The sequence below is a fragment of the Paramormyrops kingsleyae genome, unplaced genomic scaffold (assembly GCF_048594095.1).
Source record: "Paramormyrops kingsleyae isolate MSU_618 unplaced genomic scaffold, PKINGS_0.4 ups33, whole genome shotgun sequence".
NCBI classification, from domain to species: Eukaryota; Metazoa; Chordata; class Actinopteri; order Osteoglossiformes; family Mormyridae; genus Paramormyrops; species Paramormyrops kingsleyae.
Genome location: NW_027325971.1, coordinates 760,500 through 769,085, shown reverse-complemented (window position 1 = coordinate 769,085; position 8,586 = coordinate 760,500). Strand labels below are relative to the sequence as shown.

The following is an 8,586-nucleotide window of genomic DNA, read 5'->3' as shown; positions in this document are numbered from 1 at the left end:
ACCTCCCCAGTGGACACGGGGATCTCCAGCATGCTGCTGTTGCAGCAGAGGCAGGGTCCGAGTGGGCGGCAGTTTGGAAAAAGATTGCAGCCCTCGAAGACAAGGTTCCGGTCCGAGATCTCCATGCTTGCTGGTGCCCTGACTGACCCATATATATCCCGGAGTAGTTCGGAGACCACTGGGACTCCTTTTGTAGTCCCCACTTCAGCTCCAAGCTGTTTCCCGCCCCCTCCTCCTCCTCCTCATCCTCCACCGCCACCTCGTCCTCCTCCACCTGCTAGTATCCAGGGCCCCAAGCAGAGTCATCGTCAGGGAAGTGGCGCAGGACCCACCAAAGGCCCCAACATGGTGGATGTCCTGGCGGAGCTGCCCCGCATTAAACTGCACCCGGTGCTGAGATCGCCAGGTGGGACGCCAGTGCCAAGGAGGGGCTGACACAGGGGACGCCCATGGCCTCAAGAGGACATTACTTCCATCTTATCAAAGGCTCTGGCGGGTGTGGGCGGCCTCCTCTCTTGGGCCGCGGGCTGGGTGGTGCTTGGCTCTGCTGCGCCGTGGTGGGGCCCTGGCGGGCAGTCCGGGGGATCTTGGGACACTGGGGGCCTTCTAGGCGGATTGGGGGGTTCGGTTTGGGCTGGGCGGGGGGGCTCGTCGCCCGTCCTCCCTCTGCGGGCCTCCCTGTACAGGGGTTGGCGCCCCTTTAGTCCCTCGCGGGCTGCTTCCTGGGTTGGGCGGGTGGTTATCTCCGGGGCACATGGCCGTGGGCCCTTGTGCTGGGGGGGCGGCAGGGTGGCCTCGGTTGCCTGGTTTCTCCTGCCTTCGCCTTCGGCCTTGTGGGGGGGTGGGGTGCTGTCGCTTCCCCCGACGGCATCATATGCCAGCACATCCAATGACAAATCAGTTCACACCTACACTTACACATACATATAAGAATGGTTGAGCGATCAGTATCATTATCATTGTTACTTTTTAGCGTGTGTTATAGACATAGGAATTGAAATATACATGTATAAGGGTAGGATCACGTGTGTGTATGCTACATATATATATATATATATATATATATATATATATATATATATATATATATATATATATAATACCTATTTGTCACATTATTAATTATAATTATTATTACTGATGTTATAATGTTTGTTGTTTGATGTCCTTGTAATGAGTGTTATTTTTCTTATGGTTGTTTGTATTCTGTATTCCCCTACACTTCATTTTCTCCGTCCCACCTACATTATTAGTTTTATTTTTCCTGTATACCTCTGTTTCCTTTTTTTTTTTTTCTTTTCTCTCCCCATGGTGATTAATGTCTGTTCTCGTTACGATTGTTGTTTCTGTATCCCCCGTTTTTTTTTTTTTTTTTCCTTTCCTCCACGGGACGGGTGAGTTCGGAGCAGCCACACTCTTTGCTCTTGAATTTAGTGTAAAATAAAGTTGTCCTCCGAAGAGGGGGGGTGGTGGTGGGGAATTTAAAAAAGAAAGAAAAAAGGAAAGGGAAAAGAGAAAAAAAAATAAAAAAATCAAAGGCTCTGAAAAAGAAGTTCAGGCACCAGATCCACTCTGATGAGCAGGAGAAGCGGTCCTCTGAGCCCTTAAACTTTTTATACTTATATCATTTTTATACTTAAGACTTATATACTTTATATACTTAAACTTTATATACTTATACTTTATGTACTTATACACTCACCTAAAGGATTATTAGGAACACCATACTAATACGGTGTTTGACCCCCTTTCGCCTTCAGAACTGCCTTAATTCTACGTGGCATTGATTCAACAAGGTGCCGAAAGCATTCTTTAGAAATGTTGGCCCATATTGATAGGATAGCATCTTGCAGTTGATGGAGATTTGTGGGATGCACATCCAGGGCACGAAGCTCCCGTTCCACCACATCCCAAAGATGCTCTACTGGGTTGAGATCTGGTGACTGTGGGGGCCATTTAAGTACAGTGAACTCATTGTCATGTTCAAGAAACCAATTTGAAATGATTCGAGCTTTGTGACATGGTGCATTATCCTGCTGGAAGTAGCCATCAGAGGATGGGTACATGGTGGTCATAAAGGGATGGACATGGTCAGAAACAATGCTCAGGTAGGCCGTGGCATTTAAACGATGCCCAATTGGCACTAAGGGGCCTAAAGTGTACCAAGAAAACATCCCCCACACCATTACACCACCACCACCAGCCGGCACAGTGGTAACAAGGCATGATGGATCCATGTTCTCATTCTGTTTACTCTACCATTTGAATGTCTCAACAGAAATCGAGACTCATCAGACCAGGCAACATTTTTCCAGTCTTCAACTGTCCAATTTTGGTGAGCTTGTGCAAATTGTAGCCTCTTTTCCTATTTGTAGTGGAGATGAGTGGTACCCAGTGGGGTCTTCTGCTGTTGTAGCCCATCCGCCTCAAGGTTGTGCGTGTTGTGGCTTCACAAATGCTTTGCTGCATACCTCGGTTGTAACGAGTGGTTATTTCAGTCAAAGTTGCTCTTCTATCAGCTTGAATCAGTCGGCCCATTCTCCTCTGACCTCTAGCATCAACAAGGCATTTTCGCCCACGGGACTGCCGCATACTGGATGTTTTTCCCTTTTCACACCATTCTTTGTAAACCCTAGAAATGGTTGTGCGTGAAAATCCCAGTAACTGAGCAGATTGTGAAATGAGCAGATTGTGAAATACTCAGACCGGCCCGTCTGGCACCAACAACCATGCCACGCTCAAAATTGATTAAATCACCTTTCTTTCCCATTCTGACATTCAGTTTGGAGTTCAGGAGATTGTCTTGACCAGGACCACACCCCTAAATGCATTGAAACAACTGCCATGTGATTGGTTGATTAGATAATTGCATTAATGAGAAATTGAACAGGTGTTCCTAATAATCCTTTAGGTGAGTGTATACTTTATATGCTTATATTTATATACTTATACTTTGTGTACTGATTATATATACTTATTAATAAATAATATATTTTTATCACTATTATTTTTAAAAGAGTTGCTGATTTTGTAATACTGCTGCAGCATTCTCCACATGCTAATCACTGCCCCACATCGAATTGGCACTTTGATCAGCCATGAATCACTTCACTACCCCCTGTTGAATGTTGCATCGTATGTTGTTAGATATCTCGTAGTAGTATTGCAGTATTTATTTAAATTGAAAATGCTTAAAACAGATCAATTTCTCACAAACACATCTATTCATGAGTGATTTAAACGGCAAGGATGAAAATGATTAGGATTAGCTCTTGCCAAAATAGGGCTTGTAAACTTTTGTGGTACTCAGAATTAACCCAAACAACTATGACTCTATAATCCTCTATAATCACTCTCACTCTGTCACACTTGAATCAAACTCCAGGCCTCGCATGTAATGAGCAAAATTTTCTTCTTTATTCAGCAATCCAGCATAGTGTTCCAACCACACTCGGGGACAATGCGCAATGCACCCCGCACCCAGAAATCAGCAGGTTAATATACTATAAGACGAATTCCCCTATATGGACTTCTAAGTCCTGATTGGTTACCAAACATCTGCAAACCAGGTTTCGAACATACAACAAACATAATACGCCACCTCTATTGGTCTACTTCAAGGATGTTCAGTTTCCAATCCTCGTTAGGCCTAGGCCTCCTATGAGTCCCACACATAAGCCTGTCTATCCAGCCTAGGAAGGAGGGCAAAAACCCTAAACATTAGGGAAATTCCACTCCCAACCCAGCAAAAAGGTGCAACCCCTCCTTTGGTGTCCATGGCTGGCATGGCTCACAATGTTATCAGTAAGGGAAACCCCAACCCTATATTACCTAAATAAAGACTTCAGCGTAAACATATACAACCCTTATGGGTACATAACTTGCTTGTGTGTTCAAATGCTACCATACAACAAACTGCGTCTAGCATAGTATAGCAGCTACATTTCAAGGCTTCCTGCAGGTCCCCTTTCTCCCCCCGGCGATGTTCCCTTCAGCCCAGTTCTCCAAGATCTGTGGCCTGCAAAGCTGGTTCCGTGCAGGTGGCTGTGAGGCAAGGACACACGGCACCATCCCCAAAACAACAAAACCTGAGACACAAGAACAATCCCACAATGCCTCCCAACCCTGGCCTACCATCACTTTAAATTTCCCTTCCACACTTTGAAGTAATGTTAAACATATACTACATAATCCTGAAAAGGAGTGGTCACTAAAATTAAACAGCTCGCAGATCTTCACACTGCAAGAAATGCAAAGATGGAGAAAGCGAAGAACAGTTCACAGCCGGCTGGGCACATTGTCATCATCAAAGATTTTAAGCATGTTTATTTATATAGCACAATTTGGGCACAAGGCAATTCAAAGTGCTTTACAAAGACAAGGATACAATCACATTAAAATGTCAAAATCACATTTCAAAGATAAGTAAAAGAAATAATAATGAAAATAAATAATTTTATTAATCAATTACAATGAACACATAATAATAAGAAAAAGCCAAAATAAATAAATAGCTAACTGAAAAGACGTCACATTTTAATGACAGAAAATGACTGGTGCTGCACTAGGAAACTCTGACCATGCAACAATTCATCTAATTCCAGCATACAGACAAAATCTGAAAACTGCTAAACCTGTTGTTACTAGAGTGAAACACTGAACATGTGGAGCAGTAGAGCAATTAAAATCATGCTTTGACTCGACAGACTGGAATGTTTTCAAAACTGCTACTAACAGCGTGGATGAATACACGGACACTGTAACATGGCACATAAGCTTCTGCGAGGACTCTCGCATTCCCAAATAGTCTGTTGTCAGCTATAATAACGACGAACCATGGTTTACAACTGAACTCAGGCAGCTTCATAAAACAAAAGATGAAGCTTACAGGAGTGGTGACAAAAACCTGTTCAAATTCTACTGCGGGTTTGAAAAGCCACATTCGCGCATCATACAGCCCTCACCTTTTCAATGGCCTTCTTCACACCTGGGTACCTTCACACCTCGCCCACACTATACCCAGCTCACCCCCCCCCCACGTCCAGCCACCTCCCCAGGAGAATCAACGACAGAGATGTAAACAAGATCTTCAGTAGCCAGAATACAAGGAAAGCTCCTGGTTCAGACTCTGTCTCCCCAGCCACTCTGAAGCACTGTGCAGATCAATAGTCACCTGTCTTCACAGATATTTTCAACCAGTCACTGAACCAGTCAGTGACTACAGACTGGTGGCTCTCACATCGGTGGTAATGAAGGCTTTTGAGAGACTTGTGCTGTCATACCTTAAAACCATCACAGACCTATCGCTTGACCCCAGGCTACAGTCTGCCTACAGAACCAACAGACCTGTGGACGATGCAGTTAACACTGGACTCCATTTCTTACTCCGACTTTTGGAGTGCCCTGAGACATATGTTAGGATTCTGTTTGTGGACTTTAGCTTTGCATTTAATACTATTCTATCGGAGCTAATGCGGAATGAACTCTCACAACTGTCCGTGCCTGATCCAAAATAACATGTTATAACCACGATGGCCCAGTTTTACGCTACAATCATTGAGTCCATCGTCACCTCCTCCATCACAGCCTGGTTTGGATCAGCCACTGAACGAGACAAGGCCAGACTGCAACACATCATCCACTCAGCAGAGCGAATAATCGGCAGTAACCTGCTTACCCTCCAGACACTTTACATCACCAGAACCAGGAAACGGGCATACAAAATCTTTGAGGACCCATCTCACCCTGCTCACCACATCTTTCAAGCCTTACCCTCCATGAGAAGACTCATGGCAATCAGAACCAAGACCACAAGACACGCCAAGAGCTTCTCCCCTCAGGTAGTCTCTCTCATTAACCAAACCAGTCTCTGAATGGACGTTCAATTAATCGTCAGCTGCAGTGAAATATCCACCAGCATAACCAGTGAACAACTGATAAACTTCCTCTATGATTATATTCTGCACTCTTGCACATTATGCACACATACTGCAAATTCTGTATACATATTGCACTCTTGCACATATAGTTGACTTGGCTGCTACTTAATAACGGCACCATTTAAGAGCCCTTTAAAATATTATACCATTTATATAGTTTATATTCATACTACAATGATTACTATGTACACACACATATATAAATATCATAATACCATCATTACTACCATTAATAAACTTAATTATCATATAATTATCATATTACCCAATTGCCAGTCTATTGTTTATTACCTTTCTGCATATGTCTTTGCTAAATGTGGGTAACTCTCGCCAGTGTGGGGAAGCAATAAAAAAGGCCAACAGAATGTTGGGTTATATCTCTAGGTGTGTGGAGTTTAAGTCAAGGGAGGTGATGATACACTTATATAATTCCTTGGTAAGACACCACCTAGAATACTGTGTGCAGGTTTGGTCACCATACCTCAAGAAGGACATTGCTGCCTTAGAAAAGGTGCAACGAAGAGCTACGAGAATGATTCCTGGTCTTAGAGGAATGTCTTATGAGGAGAGGTTAGCGGAACTGAATCTGTTTAGCCTTGAGCAAAGGAGACTAAGGGGGGATATGATTCAGGTCTATAAGATTCTAACGGGTCTGGATGCTCTTCAGCCAAATGACTATTTCAATATTAGTCTAAATACTAGAACTCGTGGCCATAAGTGGAAATTAGCGGGAGAAAAATTTGAGGAAGCACTTCTTTACACAGCGTGTAGTTAGAGTATGGAATAGTCTTCCTGCTAGTGTAGCAGAAGCTAAAACCCTGGGTTCCTTTAAATCAGAGCTAGATAAAATTTTAACAACTCTGAGCTATTAGTTAAGTTCTCCCCAAACGAGCTTGATGGGCTGAATGCCCTCCTCTCGTTTGTAAATTTCTTATGTTCTTATGTTCTTTGTAATGTCATGTAAAAGCACCACCAAGGCAAATTCCTTGTATGGAAACATATCTGGATTCCGATTCTACATCCTTCATCAGGACTAGAAAACTTCCATCCAGCGTTGCATTTCACTTTGACGCTGTCGCTTTTGAAACACTTTTCTGTGATCTAGCTCTTGTTTTGGTCGCCGACTATCATCCAACAAAAGGTTCATTTCAGCTCTCCTAATCTGACATAAACCACACTCACAAACACTTTCGGGTTACTGTGTCACCGGGAAGGGATGGACTCCAGTCGGGATGGGTTTCCAGCATTTCCTATCCTGGCTGTTCTCTTTAGGGACAAACACAGGAATGGAGTCTAGTGATCACACCGGAACTTGACTTACCTGAACGGAGATGTATGGAGCAGACTCTCATATGCGCAGGGATGCTCTGGAATGCAAGGTCTTTACGCCCCACCGCTATAAGCTACGCCATCCGACGCCATTTCGTCAACTCTTCCACTTTTGCTCTTGTCTTTTCCAATCCAGAAAAGAGAAGAAACGTATACCGGTCCTGAAGACCGAAGAGAGACCCGAGTCGATATGGGGCTGCCGCTTAGCGGGTCGCCGTTAGCCGGGCCTCCGTGACGCCCCCGCGCAGAGTAGAATGCCCAGGGGCGTCGCAGCCACCGGCGTCCTCCCTGTCCTCCTGTCCTCTCAAAAAACAGCAATCATTTAAACAAACATGAGGGAAAATTCAAAAGGCAAAGATGAAGTCATGCCTTACCTCAGCACAGCTGCCCACCGCACAAACGACAGCGTGTCACCTTACTTTAAAAAAAAAGAAAAATTGGGGCCGCGCACGGACAGGGCCCCTCCCTCACACCACATGCGGCTAATTAGTTGGCCATCCAGAGGCACTCAGTCTATTAGTCACCCATTCAGTCAGTCAGTTCTGCCTTTCAACAACAGGGGGCAGTAGAGGTGCACCGTTCCTGGAAGCACTGCAATACCGGGTCGATGCCTGGAGCAGATGGGGCAAGCCCCACTTCCGGCTCCCTGTTCCAAAAATCCGTTTAATATGTGGTCCCCTCCATGGGGGACGTATCAAAATAACCTTTTCATACCAAAACAAAATGTAAATCAGCTCAAATACATGAATAATAAATATTATGCTTGTACTACTTACATTAACACATAATCACAATCTATAAGGCTGAAACATTCCCACACTATGCAAATCATGCCAACACAGTACAATAAGACTTTCAAAGATAATATTAAACAAACACCCACAGAGTGTTCCAAAGTGCATTTTGCAATGTCTATACTTTGAATGTCAAATTACAAACTTCACATAAATCTAAAGTACACTAAGATTAAGATGAGTTTGTTACCAAACCAAATATATAAGAAATAATTTATTTGCCAGGAATTAAGTTTATGATATTGAATGAAATGTGTGAGCATGCCCCAGTTAGTGAAAGTGTGTCCCCTACCCCAAGACTCCAGAGGGTTAAAAAGGAACACATCCGCAGACTTCCAAGCTCTGCACTAGGGCTGAACGATATTCTGTTTTGACATCGACATCGCGATGTGCGCGTGAGCGATAGTCACATCGCCGGAACATACGATGTGAAGGGTAGAAGCCCATTGTGTATTAAGAGAACGGTAGCACACAGTAAACACGAGTTTGTTGTATGGCTTGTTGCTGGGGTGACATGCACGTTC

At 44.0% G+C, this 8,586-nt stretch overlaps 1 pseudogene; it reads right to left on the bottom strand.

Moving 5' to 3' along the window:
* Positions 1-7,834: 7,834 nt before the first annotated feature.
* Positions 7,835-8,067, bottom strand: LOC140585606 (U2 spliceosomal RNA; annotated as a pseudogene).
* Positions 8,068-8,586: the final 519 nt, after the last annotated feature.